Raw genomic sequence first — 24,175 nt, 5'->3', positions numbered from 1 at the left:
CTGTGTGACGGAACGCCGTCACGGAGTACCATGCCCGATCGCTTGCCTGCCTATTGTTTTCAGGTCATCATGCTGGGGATCTCCCTATCTGTGTGGTCCCCTTGTTCCACACATCATGTTTAGTCTTAATAGAAGGTTGTGCTTGTCCAATTCGAATTATAATAAAAATTAGACTTAAAGGGACACTATAGTCACCTGAACAACTTTAGCTTAATGAAGCAGTTTTGGTGTATAGAACATGCCCCTGCAGCCTCACTGCTCAATCCTCTGCCATTTAGGAGTTAAATCCCTTTGTTTATGAACCCTAGTCACACCTCCCTGCATGTGACTTGCACAGCCTTCCATAAACACTTCCTGTAAAGAGACCTATTTAGGCTTTCTTTATTGCAAGTTCTGTTTAATTAAGATTTTCTTATCCCCTGCTATGTTAATAGCTTGCTAGACCCTGCAAGAGCCTCCTGTATGTGATTAAAATTCAATTTAGAGATTGAGATACAATTATTTAAGGTAAATTACATCTGTTTGAAAGTGAAACCAGTTTTGTTTTTTTTCATGCAGGCTCTGTCAATCATAGCCAGGGGAGGTGTGGCTAGGGCTGCATAAACAGTAAAAAAGTGATATAACTCCTAAATGGCAGTGAAATTGCAGGGGAATGATCTATACTGTCAGGGTATTTATATCGGCAGACATTTTGTGCTATGATAGAAATTAAAGTATATATTGCCTGAATCATTCTGAACAGAGCAGACTCCATTTTGTTATCTTCAAGCTAACAAAAGACACAAGATTTCTATCCTTTCTGTAAAACTAACCACTTTGCCAGAAGCTAAGGAATGCTTAGTATATACAAACCTGTTGATAAGAGATGAGAACGGGGGATGGACAGACTGTTTAAATGCTAATGGAATATAATTAATTCTAAACCCAGACATTTGTGACAGAGAAGATTAAATAATTTAATTTTACTTTCGATATTGTATAACATCCCATTGTAAGTTTAGGGGTCATACTTAGTTATAACTGTCATATTAGAAATTATAGCAGAATTTGCCAGACACAAAAAAACTCTTTGAACTGACAGAAAACTTAAATTATAAACAACCATAAAGATAAGCTAAATGACGTCAAAATAGCCACCAGGAAAAGTTAACTCTTTCCTGGATAGGAATGTTTAGTGGGACGAGACTGCCCTCTATAGACCAAATACTTAAATTGCTATCTGGAAGGTAACCACACCTCCAGTTTTCTATTGGTCTATCACCTAGTGAATTTTCCCTTTAAAAAAAAAAGTTAAGACAAAGGGAAGAGAGGGAGATGCAAAAAAAAGGAATGCAGAGGAAGCAGGCTAAGTCAGGAGACAGAGAAAGAGACCCATGACATTCAAGTTCCTGAGACTACCTACTAATCTGATGAAAATATCTATTTAACTGGTAATTATACTGGCTTCATTTAATTAATCTAAATTAATTAAAATTTTCTAATAGCATGATATATGACTGGATAAATCACGATCATATTTCGATATTTCGAAATCTTAGTTACTAAAGAATATATAATTAAGCATTCTATTCTGCAGATAGAAAAGATTATTATATTAGTGTGATTACATCACATGTTAGCATATCGTGATATTTATCCAGGTGTATTGATTAGCTCTAAAATAAGATTAAATATCTGTTTAGGCAAGTTAAAATTCTGCTTATAGAACATGGTAGATTACTCTTATTGGATGGTTCTAGGAAATGACTAATGAGCTGGTTTAAATGTTATTTTATTTAAAATTACATGAGAATAGGTCTTAATTACTTAGGAGGTCTAACCAGCATTGAAAGGGTTATTCTAACTGTCAGCTAAAGTTTTATGGCCTTAAGCTGCAAGCTCTGTGTGTGTAAGTTTCACTTTCGTCTCTCTGTGAAGCCCATCATAAATCATTATCTTGACAATTAAGACTGTGTTAGCCATTGGGAGATGTTTTTACATTACCATATTGTATTGCATACTATGTTATACTGAATATTCATTGATTATTATCACGCATGTTACATATTATTATTTAAATTGTCACAATAAATTGTATCTATTTTTATAACAAATTGTGATTTTTATTTATATGGAATACATTTCACTTACACGATAACGATCTTTGGGATCTGAGAATTGAAATAGTGGGCAATTCTCAACTGTTTACTATTATTATCCCATAAATATCCCCACAATACACTAAAACTGCTTCATTTAGCTAAAGTAATTTAGGTGACTATAGTGTTCCTTTAATTATTAATCTGTGGGTATTGCAGGGAGGTGTGACTAGGGTTCATAAACAAAGGGATTTAACTCCTAAATGGCAGAGGATTAAGCAGTGAGGCTGCAGGGGCATGTTCTATAAACCAAAACTGCTTCATTAAGCTAAAGTTGTTCAGGTGACTATAGAGGCCCTTTAATCAAAGAATCAATTCATATTGTGACGGAACGCTGTCCCCAAGTACTGTGCCCACCCACTTGTCCAGTCACATTGGACCCCCAAGGACTTAGACTGTGGACTCAGGGGGGTCCAACAGACTTGTTGCAGGCCCGTCGTGGGTCTAGCCACAAGTCTGTCTATTTCTATGGGGGGAGATATGTGATGGATGGCCGGATTGGTTTGGCGCAAACCACCAGTGTGACAAACTGCCTTTTGTCACTGGATTGTTATGTGCCAAACTGCCCTTTTCCCCTGACTGTTGGAGGAGCCTGATTGTCAGCCTCCTGCCTCATGACTATGGCCCTGGGTTGTATGGCCCTTTACAAACATTATTTGGGCTTCTTGGATTTTGGGACACTTTTTCTGCCCTTTGAATAAATGGGAAGGGGTGTCTCTTCCCCTCCCCAGTTTCCTGTCCATTGTTCTCCAGCAGGGCGTTGTCCCAGGGACACTGCCAGACCAGTTTAAACTAGCTGCTTTGTCCTTCCTTAACTTCTCATCAGCCCGTGCTAAACTTAAACCCCATGGCGATTGGACTGTGTTCTTGGGATCTGAGCGCTGTTCACCTATATTGGGCGCTCGGATCCAAGCTATCAGGGGGGGGTGGGGGGGTGGGGGTTCTGTTCAGTATGATGGGAATTATTTTTGCTGTTGTTGTGAATAGAGATGTTTTCTGTATGCTGGAGATAATTGGCTTTCCACACCCAAGCCATGCTTGCAGTCGGTCAAATAGGACGTCCATCTATCTTTTGAACCACTGGACTAATTTGTATGATTTTGACATATGTTTGTATTTGGAGTGTGCAGATTCTGAAAATGTAAGTTTATGTGAATGTGATGTATACTTTTAAAGTTATGAATAATGTGTAAAACTGTATCTTTTCATGCCTGTGATAATTACGTTAGCCCATTGTGTTCAGTAATTATATCACAGGCAGAGGGGAGGATTTTACTGTGTGTGGGAGTGTTATTTTGTTAATTAGTGTTACCATTGGTTTGTGTCCCTTTTGTCACAGTTTACCACCAGGTCCAGGGGGTGTGCCTCTGGCCTGAAAACCTGTATAAAATAAAGTCCTTTTGTGTGCATTAAAGCAGGTCATCTTGTACCTTCATGAAGTTTCGGCTCATGTTTGGGGGATTGGAGAACTACACTAGGGGGATTGCTATAATCACTATACTCCCCAGGGTATAAGCTCTGCTAAGAGCTTGTTCCTGTTCCTGCTCTCTGGAATTCGGAGAGGTCTACCTACTGGAAGCTGGACCCTGGTCTTGGGTCCAGAGTGGGTGGAGACGGCGAGAACCCAACCAAGCTGCAGCGGTTCATGGGAGTCTACAGTGGTTATAGTGTCTGGCGGAGTGCTTGGAGTCCTCGGGAAGCACTAGGAGCATCCATCAACGGAATGTAACTGGTCGGGGTGCAAGCGGTTCCGTTACAACAAGCTTGCGGTGCCATTTTTGTGACGATTTTCCATGTGTCTAGATGTCGCTGTGTTGTGTGCCTGTATTATACATAAAACAGTGTGTGTGTCTGTATATGCAGCTGTGGGTCAACAAAGGTGGGGGGCAGCAGCTCTATAGATTGTAAAGTATAGTTAGGTGTAAAATGTGTTCTGTGTGTTAATCGTGTTAAATGCTGCCCTGTGAGTGACCACCTGCTGTGGGGGCCAGCAAGTCTATCTACTACAGCAAAGGGCTGTGTTGATGTAACCAGAGATTGCTCTGAAGGGACAGGGAGTCCAACCAAGATAACCTTTTGTTGTCATGGTGTGTTGGCACAGGGGAGGTGGTAACTAGAGTAAAGAATCACTTTGTAGTTCTTTCTCTGACCTGTTCTGTATTCCCATTGGTGAATGTTTTCTTTAATTGTATGGAGAATCCCTGCCGGGGGTCTAAGTATAACTTGGCTGTACCATGTCCCATTAAAGATCAGTTCAGTTGACTCCCAGGACTAGGTTTTGTCTGGTTACTGGGGGAATGGGTATTTACTTGTGCTGATGGTTCCAGAGTGGGTGAAGGAAGGTAATATCGGAGGTAACCAGTTGGGTTACCCATGCTCCGCTACACACATGGTAAACCATCTGACCCCTTTGCAATTTACATTACCCCTTCTGTCATCTGACCTCTACCAAGTAGCCAATTCATTTATGCACTACATAAATTACATTAAATGGCAACATTCTATGATGTACCAATGAATTATGTACCATTGCCGTGACACCTCCCCCAAACCCCAGCTATTCAGTGTGATAACCTTTATCGGGTTTGGAAATATTAAAATGTATTTGTGGGGTGTTTTAAGATTGTATGTTTTTTTTTTGTACCTGGGAGATAATTGAGTTTATAGTGTTCCTGACTCAATTATTTTCCAGGAACATGGGAGGAGTTTGTGTGTAATTGAATGGAGACCCCCTGCAGGGGGTCTGTGTATAAACTGGCTGTACCATGTCCCATTAAAGATATATTCCAGTTGAACTCCCAGAACTATGTGTCGTCTAGTTACTGGGAGGGGAAAGCGCTTGTTCCAGCGTGGAGGACTCGGCAGGGAAAGTCCTTGTAAGGACTAGCGCTCCCAGGACTGTGTCATGCAGTTCCTGGTTGTGGATAAAGCTAGCTCCAGGACGGAGAGGCTCCAGGACCCTAGTCAAGCGACGGCAACTAGGGCAGAAGCGCTGAGGTTTTTCCCCTGCTCCAGCTAGGAAGTGGTCCCTGGCAGAGGTACTCAGCCGGTGTACAGGGAGCTCCGTTACAGACTGTAACACCCATTAATTTTGGGATGTCAGGACTATTTTCTCTTTAGATTAGAGGCAGTGCTTTACAACAGGGATTTCTAATCTGGAGGGAAAAAACAGGCAGGCAATCCCCAAAACTTTTTAAGAACCTCACCCAATTAACCTTTGGCACTATAAATTGCCTCTTACCTAAGACAGCCCCAGTTCTTTGCCTGCCTTCGGCAGAGGGGGTGTCAGGTTTTCTCCCCAGGAGTATGGCAAGAGACTCGGTTTCTTTTATTTTTTTCAGACATCTGCCAGGAATAAGCAAGCCGGACGTCTGTCTCCCCTGCTTGTATTACTTCCATCTATACCGTGCCAGGTGCCGGGCAGACGATGGTGCACATGCATGCGCTAGCTGGGAGGTTCTGGCGGTGGAACACACGTACAGGTTGCGATGCTTTCCACCGTGAAATTGCGGCACGCATGGCACATGCGCAATGTGATTTCAAAATTCAGGCGCCAAAACTTTTTTTTTCCCTCCCGGTTTCAAAATTTTGGTTTCCAGAACTTAGAGAGGCTGTTTACCCAGCAGCAACTAACGGTTTGCCAGGTGCACTCAGAATCTGTTGCAAGTGTGTTCTCACCTTCCTTCCAACACACTTCAAGGCCATTTATGGTAAGAACTTTTTGCTTTTATCTTAAATGAGTCTAGCCTGAATTGTTATTCATTTAACCCAACCCAGTTAAAAAATTGTTAAACAAAAAAGCGCAGATAATTCTAAGAATAATGGTAAAACTATAAGTTATTAGCTACTTAACACACAAGATTATATAAGTTATTAGCTGCTTAACACACCAATAAACATAAATTGTATAAAATCTAAAAAAAATGTATGTTTAAAACCTATGTATTCCTAGCTATTGCTATAAATAGCTGCTAACACAGTTAAAATAAGGGAGGATGAGTGTGTCGAAACCGACCTCGCCACATGTCCTTGGAGGGGGCTGTTTGCCCGCCTCTTGCCTTTAGACTATGGCCCCTGTTCTTTTTCCCTGCAGAAAGGCTGGTTTGTGCCTTTCTGCGGACTGTTAAAGCCATGCTACCCCAGATAGCTATGCCATGGAGCCCAGCCATATACTGAAAGACTGTATGAAAGACTTTGGCTCCATGGCGATTGAACTGTATCTATGACATCTGAGCGCCATCCGGTAATAATGTGCGCTCAGATCTAAGCTATCTGGGGATAGGTAGAATGTCTGTATTTTATGTAATAAATGTAACCTTGTGTATTTTATTGTATTTTTATGTCTTTTATGGTCCTTTGTCTGCCATGTGGGTAATGGAGTTTTGCCTCTGTCCTTGGAGATAATTGGATTACTTCCCAATTATCTCCAGGATAGAAGACTCTGTGGAGCTGGTTTTGGGCAGAAAAGCCATGCTTCATTTGGTCACAAAGGACTTCGATCTATCTTTTGAACCAATGGACCAATTTGGATGATTTTGACATGTTTGTATTTGGAGTATGCTGCTTATGAAAATGTATGTTTTATGTTTGTGACATGTATATTTTAGAAGTTATACATATTGTATAAAAACTGTATTCCTCTGCCTGTGATAATGAGATGACCCATTGTGTTCAGTAATCATATCACAGGCAGAGGGGAGGATTTTGTGTGGGAGTGTCTGTGTGTATTGTACGGATTGATTGGTTGTTCTGTAATACCCTGTGGGCTGTACTGTGGTTGTGGATTGGGAATAAAAGAGACTGTATGTGCCAGGACAGTGAGATTCTGCTTAACCCTCACAACAAGTGTCGTCTCGTTATTGGGGAAATTGGATTGTATGCTGACTGCCAGGAGTGTAAACCTTTCGTATGGTTTTTCCTGTTCAGCTGTTTCCAGAATTCGTGTAGTTTGCTGTTCGGGAGATTGGTGCTTACAGTAGCTGCCTGTGCATCTGGAAAGGGGAATATCGCCTAAACGTTTTTTAACCTCTGGTGAGCAAAACGGTCCGTTACAATGAGTTCCAATAATCACTATATGATGCAACAGAGTCAGAGATATAAAGAAAGTAAAGTGTTCCTGTGGAATATATTACCAATCCTTCACAGGCAAGATCCATATGGCAATTGGAGGTTTAACCGTTGGAAGATATCCTTATGGAGGCTGATCATTTAAAAAACTTGTGCTTGTATTCAGATACGTTTGTAGCGGATGGATCCATTAAATGCCAAAATCCCAGCGCAGTGAAGGTTTCTTCCAGCGAGCAGTGAAGGTTTCTTCCAGCGAGCAGTGAAGGTTTCTTCCAGCGAGCAGTGAAGGTTTCTTCCAGCGAGCAGTGAAGGTTTCTTCCAGCGAGCAGTGAAGGTTTCTTCCAGCGAGCAGTGAAGGTTTCTTCCAGCGAGCAGTGAAGGTTTCTTCCAGCGAGCAGTGAAGGTTTCTTCCAGCGAGCAGTGAAGGTTTATTCCAGCGAGTGAGCAGTAGGCTTTTAGTGAACACTGTAGACAATTCTCTGAAACTCTGTTGCAATTAGCCTTATCACCACTTCAACTTGTTTCACCTGATTTCCGTTTCTTAAAGGTGTAGTCTGTTTTCTGCTGGGGCAGAACTTTTCCTGTGCTTAACTCCAGGGTTGCACATTTTATGTTTTCATCCTTTTTTAATTCCAAGTCCTATAATTATATCAGTTATATATTTTGGATTGAATGTGCTAAACTGATTGTGGAATTGCAGAATATAAGGAAATGCTTTCCTAAAATTGGTTCCTGCAAAGTTTGCATCAAACATGTTTGAAATGCAGTCTGCAGCCAGTCAGTCTGCTCAAACCTCTGCTTCCCTAATACGGCTAAGAAAAAGCCTAAATCATGGGTATTGTCTTCCGCAGGCTCTGTATCTATGTGAACAGTCCCTCTTCGGCCAGTAAAGATGGTAACCTGTGTGTACTAGCCTCCATGGGAAAATATTTATTCCTCATGTTACTGGGCTTGACTTCGATGTCTGGTACGGCTGCAGGCCTCTTGATCGTGGGACATATCCACCATATTCATTTTGTACCCTGCACTGCCACAGATACGGGATGAAATGGTTTATTGTTACTGCCTATGTTTGTTTTGCCGTTTTCTTTTTAAAGAAAGGGCTTGTATGGCAATTGCTTCTTGTGATTCACCCACTATGCAGAATGTTCCTGTGGCGAAACCAACCTCGCCACTGTGAACTGGAGAAGCCTGGTTGCTCGCCTGCTTCCTTTGGACTATGGCCCTGCAGGTTAAATCGTTTATTTTCCCCGCAGAAAGGCTTATTCGTGCCTTTCTGCCGGGGTGTTCGGTAGATTCTAACTACCGAACGGGGGACCACCGGGGAGCTGGAGTGTGCCGCCAATTGACCACCCAGAAGCTGCGGTTAACCACAGCTTAAGTGATGAACGCTGGGTGGCCTTTGTTCGTTTAACGAACACGTGGCAGCGGCCATTTTAAGTCCCGAACGGCCAGCGGTGTTCAGCACTAACACTGTGGAACTGAAAACGGACACTTACTTGCGCGAACACCTCTGAGCCGTCCGCCCCCTGGTTCCTATTCGTGCCCTTGGTGTCGAACACCAGTTCAGTCGGTATTTTGGGATATGTGAATATGTTAACCCAGATAGCTAAGCCATGGAGCCCATTCGTTTAAAGAAAGACTATGTGAAAGACTTTGGCTCTATGGCATTTAAACTGTATGTATGTGATCTGAGCGCCATTCGGTAGTAATGTGCGCTCAGATCTAAGCTATCTGGGGATATGTTGCATGTATGTGTTTTGTGTACTAAATGTGTCAATGGGTAATTTTGTGTATTTTACTGTCTTTTTGTCTGCCATGTGGGTAATGGAGTTTTGCCTCTGTCCTTGGAGATAATTGGATTACTTCCCCAATTATCTCCAGGCCAGGGGTGTCACGATACTGGGGAACCCAACACGCTAACACACACACATACACACAGACAGAAAGTGTGCAGTACCGGTCCTTAGAGTGGCCGGGCTAAGCACACACAGAATAGTCAGGAGACAAGCCGAGTAAGGGGAACCAGAAAACAGAATAACGAGAAACAAGCCGAGGTCAAAGGGTAGGAGAAAGTCACAAAGTCAGTATAACAAGCCAGAGAGTACGTAACCAGAAAGCACACGTTCAGAATCAATACTATAAAGCAAAGACCACAACAGGGCACAGATAGACAGGAAAGGTAAGTATTTAAATCCTAGCCTGAATCCTGATTGGCTAACCACCAATCAGTATTAACAAACACACGTGGGGGATATCTATACCCCCCACTGTGTTTGTTGCACTGTAGCTTTAACGGCGGGTCACGTGAGTGCCGGCTCCCAGCGTGCAGCGTTAGACATGCTGCCGCTGGGAGGAGGAGAGGAGGACGCGAGCGGCGTGTCAAGAGGAGAGGACACCGCTCGCTTATCGGTAAGGGGAGAGGGGACCGCGGGCGGCGACGGACCGAGGGTGAGTGCTGCGAGAGGATTGCAGCCTCCCCTCACCGCTGCCCGCGGAGCCCTGACAAGGGGGGAGGGATTGTGATGCATTGTGGGATTGTTTAAAGTTGTATGTCTGTGATTGGTCCGTGGCCAATATGTTTCCCAGTTTCCCATCTGGTCCCCTAGGGGAGTGTGCACCAGGTGGGAAACCTGCATAAAAGCCGGGCAGTTAGCCCCAGTAAAGGAGTTCCTGCTTAACCCTTTAAAGTGAAGTGTCGTCTCATTCTTGGGGGGAATTTGACTGTATGCCGATTGCCAGGAGTGTAAGCTGTTCGTAGGGATTTTCCTGTTCGGCTGCTCCCAGGGTTCGTGTGTCTCTGGTTCGGGAGTTGGTGACTTCGTGCAGTTTGCAGTTCGGGAGGTTGGTGATTGCAGTAGCTGCTGGTCTATCTGAAAGGGGATTATCGCCTAAACGTTTTTTATCCCCTTGTGAGCGAAACGGTCCGTTACAGTTCCCATCCTATAAATTTGTTGATTTACTACAATTGTTTTTCTTTACCAGAGGAGTGCAGTTTCCGTTGCCTGATAAGGAACAGTTCAGGAGCAAAGAAAGAAATCCAAGGCTTTCCGTTTGCATCCACATTAAAGGTTTTGATTCTCAGGGAATGGTAATTCCCAGGAGGAAAGCCTTTTCATTTCTTAACACTTTAAATCTCCTTCGATAGACGAGATGCTATGGAAAATCATTTTGATTCTTCTTTAACCCCTTAAGGACCAAACTTATGGAATAAAAGGGAATCATGACATGTCACGTGTCCTTAAGGGGTTAAATATTTTTTTTTTTCTCTTCAGCATCTCTATGCATAGCACTGATTACAGGTTCTTCAGTGGCAAAGGCACAGAAACATTTGCTGGAAGAATTTGAAAAGATTTTTTTTTTTTCTGTCATTCCATTTGAACCAGGCAGAAATGAAGGATGCCAGACGGTTCTTACAGTTCCGTTCTAGATCTCAAGACAATCAACAAGTTTTCATTTGTTTCTGGATGGGAGACCAGTCGTTTCTTACCATAAGGTGAAATTCGGTTTAAATCAGGACCCAGCAAAAGATTCCTAAGCTTCACAATCAACTTCCAGTGACAGACTCTGCATTATTAGTTCAGAGCTTTTCCTTTGGTCTTTCCTCAGCACCAAGAGTGTTTTCTAAGATTCTGGTAGTTATTGCAGCAGCCTCTATCCCAGCGGTCAATTGGACAAAGGCCAGAGGAGACCTCTTCAAAGAAGCCCTTTAAACATCTGGAACAAGCAAACGTACAGCTTGGACATAAAACACAGATAGAAAGAAAAAACACATAGGGTAATAACGTCACAGTAAAAACTTAAAAACTGTAATACTGGTCTCACTCACATAAAAAGAGCCACTTAGTTAGCTGGCTCAAACTGCATGCCTTGAATCAAAATCTTATGGAACTTTCTTTGGGTCCTTCTTGTAGTTGTATTCAATGTACCACCAGGGAACGCAGGTTCAAGGGGTAACAAACTTTATTTTCCAAAAGAATGGAGATAATTAAAATATATGAAATTGAAAAAGAAAAGTCCCTTTACATAAAAGTCCAAAGTGCACCTGACGCGTTTCGGCGGTCTGCCTTCGTCAGAGGTGATGCTTTTGATCCATGGCATGCTGTCTTTTAAATCTAACCTTCGCGCCATTTTCGCCGCATTCGCGGCACTTTGCTTCCGGGTTTGGCGTCGGGACGCGTCCTGCGTCATCACGTCCCGGCGTCTGTCGTCATTTCCGGTTTGGCTGCTCGTTAGGACGTGTTAGAAACGTCATAAAAAACGGAACGTCCATAACCTATAATGCTCCTGGCATTACACATCATTTATGTAATATATTTATAGCTTAAATTGCACAAAGGATAGAATGAAGACTTTATAATCTTATATGTACAAAGGGGTAAACGGACACATAAATTACTAATAAATTATTAGTATATACATTGAATACTAGAAAACATTAAAAGATATCATAAAAAATATAATTACCTACAGACCTGAGTAATAAAAAGGAGAACTAAATACATAACAAGGGGTAAAAAATACAATACAATATAGGGAGACAAATTGAGATGATACATAATTACTAAAAATGTATAAGACACTAGCACATATAGGAGAATTAATGATAAGAATAAAAGCAATATCAGTATAGAAAAATTCATTGTGTAAAACCTCTGTTTGAAAAAGCAAAGGGAAGAATGATTAAAAACATAGAATATGTATTAATCTCGAAGTCAACATTAAGTCCACGCGGTGCCATAGTGTCAAGTTCAAACATCCACTTCATCTCTGCTAATCCTAAAATATGCTCCTTATTCCCCCCTCTCCAGTGGATTTTAATTTGGTCAATGCCCACAAAATCTATACCTTTTGGGTCCCCATTATGAGCTTGTAAAAAATGGTTGGACACACTGTGATTAGTGAATTTACGTTGAATATTATAAATATGTTCCCCGATACGGATTTTTAGACTACGTGTGGTCTTTCCAATATATTGGAACCCGCATGGGCACGTCACCATATAAATAACATCTTTACTCGAACACGTTATAAAAGACTTAATCTGATATTCTCTTTTAGTTACAGAGGATGTAAATTGTGTAATTTTCTTATTTTTATTTAATCTAAAAAAGCACCCCCTGCAGGTGCCACAAAAATGAAATCCTTTACTTCCCTTTAAAAAATGTCCATCTTTCTCGGATTTTTCTTTATCTAAAAAACTTCGAGTTAAAATTTGTTTAAAATTGCTCGCTCCTCTAAAAATAAATCTAGGTTTAGTGTTTAAAAAGGGGAGTACTTCTGGGTCTTCTTTTAGTACATTCCAATGTTTTCTAATGATTTTTTGTAGTGCATAGTTATTAGTACTGAAGTTAAAAATAAGGGGAATCTTTTCCCTATTTGTATCTTCTGGGTTATCTTTAATCTTGTATTTCAAAAGTGCTTGTCTCTCCTTCTCTCCAATTTCCTTCTCAAGTTTATCCAAGTTATCTTTTTTTATATCCCTTTTCAATAAATTTTTGCTTTAAAATTTGTGCTTGTTGAGAAAATTCATGTTCTTCAGTACAGTTTCTTCTTATCCTTAAAAGCTGACCTTTAGGGATATTGCTTAACCATGGCCTAAAATGGCAGCTTTTTAAATCTATGAAACTGTTAACATCCACGGTTTTAATAAAGGTCTTACTCTTAATAACTTGCTCATCTATATAAATAAGAATGTCTAAAAAATGTATTTTGTCCCTACTAATTTCATGTGATAGATTAATATTAAAAACATTCTGGTTAAGAGAAAAAACAAATTGTTCTAAAGACTCCCTATTCCCCTTCCATACAATAAAAATATCATCTATGTAACGTTTAGATTTGCCCCGATGTCCTCCCTAGAGAAGATAAACTTTTCTTCCCAAAAGGACATAAAAAGGTTCGCATAGCTTGGGGCAAATCTGGTCCCCATAGCTGTCCCTAAAATCCGTAAATAAAATTTATTATCAAACCACAAAAAATTGTTTTTTAAAATAAAATCTATTGCTTTAATTAAAAACTCGATTTGCTGATCGTCAATATCTTCTGATTTTTCTAGATAAAATTTTGTGGCTTCACAGCCTTTGTTATGTTCAATTATCGTGTATAAACTTGTTACGTCACACGTGGCCATGATATAGTCCTCTTCCCATTTAAAATTGTCAAGAATTTGTAAAAGGCTCATTGTATCTTTTAAATATGCTGGGCACTCTGTCACTTTTTTTGTAAAAAATAGTCTATATACTGTGATAGAGGTGACAGCAGTGACCCTATCCCAGACACTATAGGCCTACCTGGCGGGTTAGTGGTGTCTTTGTGGATTTTGGGTAAAACATAAATTACAGGTATCCTTGGGTATTTAACATCTAAAAAAAATCATATTCTTTTTTGGTTAAAATCCCTAAATCTAACCCTTCATCTAAAAGCTTCTTAAAATTTAATTTAATCTCGGGGAGTGGGTTATTAATTAATTCTTTATATGTCTTATCTCCAAGCTGCTTGTAAATATTTTCCTTTGTCCCATACCACCACTCTTCCCCCCATATCAGCTGGTTTAATAATTATAGATTTATCTTCTTTCAACTCTTTTAAAGCTAACTTTTCCTCTCTTGTAAGATTTTTCCTGATATTTATTTATTGGTTTAATCTTTTTTATATCCTTTGAGCATAATTTTTCAAATGTTCGCATTACATCTGATTTGCAATTTTAATAAAGAGGGGGGAATAAGGAGCATATTTTAGGATTAGCAGAGATGAAGTGGATGTTGGAACTTGACACTATGGCACCGCGTGGACTTAATGTTGACTTTGAGATTAATAAATATTCTATGTTTTTAATCATTCTTCCCTTTGCTTTTTCAAACAGAAGTTTTACACAATGAATTTTTCTATACTGATATTGCTTTTATTCTTATCATTAATTCTCCTATATGTGCTAGTGTCTTATACATTTTTAGTAATTATGTATCATCTCAATTTGTCTCCCTATATTGTATTGTATTTTTTACCCCTTGTTATGTATTTAGTTCTCCTTTTTATTACTCAGGTCTGTAGGTAATTATATTTTTTTGGATATCTTTTAATGTTTTCTAGTATTCAATGTATATACTAATAATTTATTAGTAATTTATGTGTCCGATTACCCCTTTGTACATATAAGATTATAAAGTCTTCATTCTATCCTTTGTGCAATTTAAGCTATAAATATATTAGATAAATGATATGTGTAATGCCAGGAGCATTATAGGTTATGGACGTTCCGTTTTTTATGACGTTTCTAACACGTCCTAACGAGCAGCCAAACCGGAAATGACGACAGACGCTGGGACGTGATGACGCAGGACACGTCCTGACGCCAAACCCGGAAGCAAAGTGCCGCGAATGTGGTGAAAAAGGCGCGAAGGTTAGATTTAAAAGACAGCATGCCATGGATCAAAAGCATCACCTCTGACGAAGGCAGACCGCCGAAACGCGTCAGACAGACCAGAGGTTATAGATTCCCTTTCCTTCTACGGAATTACAGCCTAGCCTATAAATTTCCTCCTATTTCTCTAATCCCCAGGATTCTACTGGAAACTTCCTGTCAATAGACATCCTGGAACACTCCATGGTACCTCTTCCAACTTTGCAGAAATTCAAACTGACGACCTGGTTTCTGAATACCAGATATTGAAGATAAGGGTTTGTCTCATGAATTGAGATTTTGATATATGCTTAAAAAAGAATCTTGGTCTAAGATTTATTCCAGTTATCGAAGTTTTGTTTTTGATGTATTAGTTCAAAGAAAATCCGGCAACCGCTTCCATTTTTTAACGTCCTTAAATTCCTTCTGATGGGCTTTGCTAATTAATTAAATCCAGCTATCCGCAAGGTCCAATTTTCGGCTATCCGTTCTTTTCATTCAGCTGTTTGACTCCGTATTCTTAAATCACCAGAATTTTCAAGGCTTTGTCTCGGTTGGTTTTCTTACCATCAAGAAAAATTTTCCTCCATGGGGTCTTATTTGGGGTTTTTCAGTTCTGTTGATCTTGAGTCTTCGCTCAAGGTTTTTGGGGGCAATTACCTCTTTTGGGAGAACTTCAAGCTCAGTTTTTTTCCTTTTATTTTTTTTTTCCCCATCAGGACAAAGTGGTGTTAAAGTTGGATCCTTCTTTTATTCCCAATCTACCATTATTACCAACTTTGGCCAACAGCTTTCTAAGGCTTTAGAATTCGAATTCCACTGCCTGGGCGTTAAGAGTTCTCTGCTGCAGTACCTAAAAAGTACAAAGTCAATTAGGAAATCTAACAGACTTTTTTTGTCTTGTTTTATGGCTTCTACAGGATCTGGCCAGAGGGTTAAAAGTCTGCATTTGTTTGGCTTTTTTCTCATCCAACTCCTATCTCTATTGAAGCTCTTTCTACCAGAGCTTTGTTCACATCTTGCCCCCTAGGGCTTCAGCTATACCTTCTCATAATTTTTCTACAGCCACGTGGTGATCTCTTCACACATTTGCTAAACATTGCAATTAGGCCTATTGGCCTCGGAAGACGCACCTTTGGGCGCAAGGTGTTACAAGCAGTTGTGATATGAGTCCCGCCCTTAGGGGGGATTGCTTTGGTTATCCCTGTTGTAAAGCACTGGCTCTAATCTGAAGGGAAAAGCATACATATTTACTTACCGTAAATTTATTTTTCCGGAAGATTAGAGGCAGTGCTCACTCCGTTCCCCCCTCCCCCCCCCCCCCCCCCCCCCCCTCCGGCTTTTGTACTTTCTGGGGATTTCTTGTGTAGGAAGCAATTTATAGTGTCAAAGGTTAATTGGGGGAGGTTCTTAAAAAGTTTGGGAGGTTGCCTGCCTGTTTTTTCCCTCCAGATTAGAAATCCCTGTTGTAAAGCACTGCCTCTAATCTTCCGGGGGGAAAAAAAAATTATGGAAAGTAAAAATGTATGCTTTTCTGCCCTGACTTTAGGGATTCCAATAGTGCACGTCTCTGCCAGTTAAGGTACATATAATCAGGATAGAAGCTGTCCCTTTAACTCACTCCCCATGCCGAGACACAAATGTCAGGCAACACTGATATGGCAGGGGAGAGAAAGAGAATCAAACTGTCCCCCAGTACTTCTAGAAGGACCCATTCATCTCCAGTAAGTCATGCATTATACCCCCAGTACTATAGATTACAAAATACCCAGAATGCCTCAGTTTGCCCAGTACCCATAATGCCCAGTATATACACATTACCCATTACCCATAATACCCAGTGTGACGAGAGCAATCTCGCCACATTGCATTGGAGAAGCCTGGTTGCCCGCCTGCTGCCTTTGGACTATGGTCCTGGGAGACTGGGCCCTTTAAAAAACGTATTCGGCCCTAACAGAGTGCATGTCACTCATTCTGGCCCTTTAAATACAGTGGGGTCATTCGGTACTTGCCCTGTGTGAGCGGTGATACCCCAGATAGCTATGCCATGGAGCCCGTTCATATAATGAAAGACTATGGGAAAGACTTTAGCTCCATGGCAATTGAACTGTATGTGTGTGGTCTGAGGGCCATTCAATAATATGCGCTCAGACCTAAGCTATCTGGGGATATGTTGAATGTCTTTATTTTATGTAGTAAATGTAACCTTGTGTATTTTATTGTATATTATGTCTTTTTGCAACCATGTGCTCAGTGGAGTCTGTCTCTGTCCTGGGAGGTAATTGGATTACTTCTCCATTGTCTCCAGGAGAGAGGGCTCTGTAAAACCGGTCTGAGCCGGAAAGCCATGCTGGCAGGGGTTTTAAAAGATACTTTACTAACTGTTGAACCCCTGGTCTGATTCATGCCATTTTTTAATATGTTGTTCCCCTGAATGGATTGATTGTCGATATGTATTTTTATGTGAATGTGATGTATGGTTTTAGAGTTATGAAAGTTGGGTAGAAAGTATGTTTTAACTGTATGTGTAATTGAGTTTCCTCTCAGGATAAGGGGAGGGAATATGTGGGATGTAACTGTGATGTGATTGGTTGTTTTATACCTCCCTGTGGGCGGACCTGTATTTGCAACAACTGTAATAAAAACCAGGCTGGGTGTGCCAGCACCTCAGACCACTGCTTGACCCTCAACACGGAGCCTTGTCTCGTTCTTGGGGGAATTCACTGTATGCTGATAGGGACTGACTGCCAGGAGTGTAAGCCGCTTGGGAGCTTTTCTTGTTGGTCTGCTAGCAGCTATTCGTGTGGTTCCAGTTCGGTAGTTTGGAGTGCTACCTTATTCCCTTGTATGCAGTTCGGGAGTTTGGTGCATTCACTTATATCCAATTCGTGAGTTTTGGTGATTTTACAGTAGCCGTGCCTGTCTGTGAAAAGGGGATTATCGCCTAAACGATTTTAACCCCTTGTCTGCTGAAACGGTCCGTTACACCCAGTATATACACATTACCCATAATGCCCAGTATATACACATTACCCAGTATACACAAATTACCCATAATGCCCCAGAATATACACACACATTACCCATAATGCCCAGTATACACACACACAACCCATAATGCCCAGTATACACACACACACTATCCATAATGCCCCAGTATACACACATTACCCATAATGCCCCAGTATACATACATTACCCATAATGCCCCAGTATACACATTACCCATAATGCCCAGTATATACACACACATTACCCATAATGCCCAGTATATACACATTACCCATAATGCCCAGTATATACACACACACACACACACACACATTACCCATAATGCCCAGTATATACACACATTACCCATAATACCCAGTATATACACACATTACCCATAATGCCCAGTATACACACACACATTACCCATAATGCCCAGTATATACACATTACCCATAATGCCCCAGTATATACACATTACCCATAATACCCCAGTATATACATTACCCATAATGCCCAGTATATACACACATTACCCATAATGCCCAGTATATACACACACATTACCCATAATGCCCAGTATATACACACACACATTACCCATAATACCCAGTATACACAAATTACCCATAATGCCCAGTATATACACATTACCCATAATGCCCAGTATACACACACACATTACCCATAATGCCCAGTATATACACACATTACCCATAATACCCAGTATACACACACATTACCCATAATGCCCAGTATACACACACACACATTACCCATAATGCCCAGTATATACACACACATTACCCATAATGCCCAGTATACACACATTACCCATAATACCCAGTATAGACATTACCCATAATGCCCAGTATACACACATTACCCATAATGCCCAGTATACACACATTACCCATAATACCCAGTATATACACATTACCCATAATGCCCAGTATATACACACATTACCCATAATGCCCAGTATATACACACATTACCCATAATGCCCAGTATACACATTACCCATAATGCCCAGTATATACACATTACCCATAATGCCCAGTATACACATTACCCATAATGCCCAGTATACACATTACCCATAATGCCCAGTATATACACATTACCCATAATGCCCAGTATACACATTACCCATAATGCCCAGTATACACATTACCCATAATGCCCAGTATACACATTACCCATAATGCCCAGTATCCACATTACCCATAATGCCCAGTATACACATTACCCATAATGCCCAGTACATACACATTACCCATAATGCCCAGTATATACACATTACCCATAATGCCCAGTACATACACATTACCCATAATGCCCAGTATATACACATTACCCATAATGCCCAGTACATACACATTACCCATAATGCCCAGTACATACACATTACCCATAATGCCCAGTATACACACATTACCCATAATACCCAGTATATACACACATTACCCATAATGCCCAGTATATACACACACATTACCCATAATGCCCAGTATACACACACACATTACCCATAATGCCCAGTATATACACACACACACACATTACCCATAATGCCCAGTATACACACATTACCCATAATGCCCAGTATATACACACATTACCCATAATGCCCAGTATATACACACACATTACCCATAATGCCCAGTATACACACACACACATTACCCATAATGCCCAGTACATACACACATTACCCATAATGCCCAGTACATACACATTACCCATAATGCCCAGTATACACACATTACCCATAATGCCCAGTATATACACATTACCCATAATGCCCAGTATATACACATTACCCATAATGCCCAGTATATACACACATTACCCATAATGCCCAATACATACACATTACCCATAATGCCCAGTATACACACACATTACCCATAATGCCCAGTATATACACATTACCCATAATGCCCAGTATACACACACATTACCCATAATGCCCAGTATATACACATTACCCATAATGCCCAGTATACACACACATTACCCATAATGCCCAGTACACACACATTACCCATAATGCCCAGTATACACACACATTACCCATAATGCCCAGTATACACACACATTACCCATAATGCCCAGTATACACACACATTACCCATAATGCCCAGTATACACACACATTACCCATAATGCCCAGTATACACACACATTACCCATAATGCCCAGTACATACACATTACCCATAATGCCCAGTATACACACACATTACCCATAATGCCCAGTATATACACATTACCCATAATGCCCAGTATACACACACATTACCCATAATGCCCAGTACATACACATTACCCATAATGCCCAGTATACACACACATTACCCATAATGCCCAGTATATACACATTACCCATAATGCCCAGTATACACACACATTACCCATAATGCCCAGTACATACACACATTACCCATAATGCCCAGTACATACACATTACCCATAATGCCCAGTATACACACACATTACCCATAATGCCCAGTATATACACATTACCCATAATGCCCAGTATACACACACATTACCCATAATGCCCAGTATATACACATTACCAATAATGCCCAGTATACACACACATTACCCATAATGCCCAGTACATACACATTACCCATAATGCCCAGTATACACACACATTACCCATAATGCCCAGTATATACACATTACCCATAATGCCCAGTACATACACATTACCCATAATGCCCAGTATACACACATTACCCATAATACCCAGTATACACACATTACCCATAATGCCCAGTATACACACATTACCCATAATACCCAGTATATACACATTACCCATAATGCCCAGTATATACACATTACCCATAATGCCCAGTATATACACATTACCCATAATGCCCAGTATATACACATTACCCATAATGCCCAGTATATACACATTACCCATAATGCCCAGTATATACACATTACCCATAATACCCAGTATATACACATTACCCATAATGCCCAGTATATACACATTACCCATAATGCCCAGTATATACACATTACCCATAATGCCCAGTATATACACATTACCCATAATGCCCAGTATATACACATTACCCATAATGCCCAGTATATACACATTACCCATAATACCCAGTATACACATTACCCATAATGCCCAGTATACACACACATTACCCATAATGCCCAGTATATACACATTACCCATAATGCCCAGTATATACACATTACCCATAATGCCCAGTATATACACATTACCCATAATACCCAGTATACACATTACCCATAATGCCCAGTATACACACACATTACCCATAATGCCCAGTATATACACATTACCCATAATGCCCAGTATATACACACATTACCCATAATGCCCAGTATATACACATTACCCATAATGCCCAGTATATACACATTACCCATAATGCCCAGTATATACACATTACCCATAATACCCAGTATATACACATTACCCATAATGCCCAGTATATACACATTACCCATAATGCCCAGTATATACACATTACCCATAATGCCCAGTATATACACATTACCCATAATGCCCAGTATATACACATTACCCATAATACCCAGTATACACATTACCCATAATGCCCAGTATACACACACATTACCCATAATGCCCAGTATATACACATTACCCATAATGCCCAGTATATACACATTACCCATAATGCCCAGTATATACACACATTACCCATAATGCCCAGTATATACACACATTACCCATAATGCCCAGTATATACACATTACCCATAATGCCCAGTATATACACATTACCCATAATGCCCAATACATACACATTACCCATAATGCCCAGTATATACACATTACCCATAATGCCCGTTGCCCCATCACCCAGTAGACTCTCACCCCTTTTCATTACCCTGCTCCCCCTGCTCTCACATGCTCTCAGTCAGTAATTCCATTCCGACCAATCAGCGAGCGCTGTGAGCACAGAGCATGCCGGGAAATGGAGTCTTTCCGCTCACAGACTGAATGCAGCACACAGAGCATGCCGGGAAATGGAGTCTTTCCGCTCACAGACTGAATGCAGCACACAGAGCATGCAGGGAAATGGAGTCTTTCCGCTCACAGACTGAATGCAGCATACAGAGCATGCCGGGAAATGGAGTCTTTCCGCTCACAGACTGAATGCAGCACACAGAGCTGCTTATCATTCATAGAAAATAGGGAAAGGGGGATAATAATATATAATGTAATATAATAATATAATCATAATGTAATATATAATGTAATAATATATAATCTAATATAATAATGTAATATGTAATAATATAATGTAATATAATCATAATGTAATATGTAATAATCTAATATAATGTAATAATATATAATAATGTAATATGTAATAATATAATATAATCATAATGTAATAATATATAATCTGATCTAATGTAATAATATATAATCTAATATAATAATGTAATATGTAATAATATAATATAATGTAATAATATATAATAATGTAATATGTAATAATATAATATAATCATAATGTTGTTATGGTACTTTTTAAAAGTAAACCAAAATGTTTAAATGTCTATCTGTTCCTGTCCAAATCAATAAAATTGAATTGCGTATATACGCTGAAGTAATTAAGTCTGACACACAAGGTTCAGGTTAAAATAACTTCGAGAAAGTTTATTGGCAAGTGAGTAAAAAGCGGGCGCGCAGGCCCTTTTAAGAGGCATTTTGCGTCATCATTGATTATTAGAATATCAGCAAATAAACATCATCAATTGGATTAATTGTTAAGTGTCGGGGTTAGTGTCTTACCTATTGGTTCAAAAATTAAGAGGTTAGTCCCGTGCCCACCCACCGAAGGTGGGATTGTTCTGGACACGGGTGGGGATAAGGGGGGTCTTGAGCATCATTTTACACGGTCAATGATATCAGGCCTCATGTCCAGGTGCAAGGTCTCTTATGAATAGAACATTTCATTACTACTGTGTTCTCGTGGCCTTCAAACTATACTATCTTACAAGTTTTAAAGAGTAGCCAGCACCTCCTGGTGCTTGTCCTTGCAGGAAATACAGTCTTTGTCTACTATACTAATTGGGTTGAGAAGTTCAGTCACGTAAGGTAGTTTTAAAATGAACAAGTTAAGTCATGAGGACAAAATGGAGGATTGAAGAAGTCAGGTTAGGAGGACAAAATGGAGTTAGTACAATAATTCAATACAAGTACAATAAAGATTTTTAATAATCCCACATCAGTCCCCCCTATGAAATGTTAGATTCTAAGAGATAAAAACTTTATTAAGTTAGTACCAGGAAGACGTGTTAACCCAAAGGCACAGAAACCCCGTGGCCGCTAGCTAGGTGTTAATGCAAAGTGCAAGACTGTCCCTAGATCTGACCCTGATAGGCTAACTCATCCGTCAGTATGGCTCTCGAACACTTCACACCCATGGGTGTCCCATGGCAGCTAACCCACCACTTCTCCACACGGGGCCTTTACCATTCACTGACAGATGCTGTCCCTGAGCTAGTCCCTTCCTAGAATTCCTGCACTTTATCAACAAAAGGGATTGTTTGTAGCGGCAGACAGGGTGAGTTGATGTCTTGGAAATCTTGGTCATCAACTTCGAGATGGGTGAAAGTGGGTGCCGCTTGGTCAAAAGTCTTCATGAGGGATTTTCTCAGACATGGGAGGATACAACAAAAGAGAAGAGCAAAAATAAAAAGGAAAATTAGTATAGCCATACCAATCTGCATTAAAGCCTTTTGCCATCCTGTCATCCAACCAAACCATCTTTCCCAGGGATCTTTTATCCCAGAATTCCTTTTCAACTCTTCAGACAGGTCATTTAATTTTTCTATGGCTAATGTAACTTTACCATTAGGGCCTGTGTTTTCTGGGATATATGTACAACATGTCATGGTGTCGGGCAAAATTTTACAAACCCCTCCTTTCTCGGCTAAGATCATATCTAGGGCCATTCTATTCTGGAAAGCCATTTGGGATGTGGCCTGCAGCTGTTCGGCCAACCCCTGGAGGGCGTCTCTGGTATAATTAACAAAACGCTGTTGATTATAATAAATGTAATTTATCCAATTCAAATTCTTGTTTGCAGTAACTATGGTAAAAATTGATTCAAATCCTGCAGCAACTTCATCCCTTGCTTTAAACTCATTGGGCACCCCCCTAGGCACTCCAATGGCGTCAATATACACATGAGGATCAAAACTTCCTTTCACTGGGGCGTCACGCTTAACCTTAGTGTGTTTGGACCCATGGGTGACGAGGTGTGTGTCAGAGATGATATGTATAGGCATAATAGCTTTAGCCAGAGTACACTCCCCCCACCACTGCTTGTCCATTCTGGATCTTAGCTGTAAATCCCCACACAACCAGTAAATATCCCCTAATGACCTGGTGTGAAACTGCAACAAGTCCATAGAGACATTTCTGTAGGTAGCACAATACCCTTTAGAGAAGTTACCCAAGAATTTACCCATTCCATCATAATTAGCATAACAAGTGTAGTTACCTTTATACACGGTAATACCATCTGGGGG

General features: G+C 40.4%; 1 protein-coding gene across 1 annotated transcript in view; it reads right to left on the bottom strand.

The window, feature by feature from the left end:
• Positions 1-10,757, bottom strand: part of SAMD13 (sterile alpha motif domain containing 13) — a 49,328-nt gene extending 38,571 nt beyond the window's left edge. The window contains exon 1 of the mRNA XM_063427138.1: positions 10,696-10,757. The gene's annotated coding sequence lies outside the window, so the exon portion shown is untranslated. The remainder of the gene's footprint in view (positions 1-10,695) is intronic.
• Between the last annotated feature and the right edge of the window lie 13,418 nt (positions 10,758-24,175).

The sequence above is a fragment of the Pelobates fuscus genome, chromosome 7 (assembly GCF_036172605.1).
Source record: "Pelobates fuscus isolate aPelFus1 chromosome 7, aPelFus1.pri, whole genome shotgun sequence".
NCBI lineage: Eukaryota > Metazoa > Chordata > Amphibia > Anura > Pelobatidae > Pelobates > Pelobates fuscus.
This window is presented reverse-complemented; position numbering and strand designations above follow the sequence as displayed.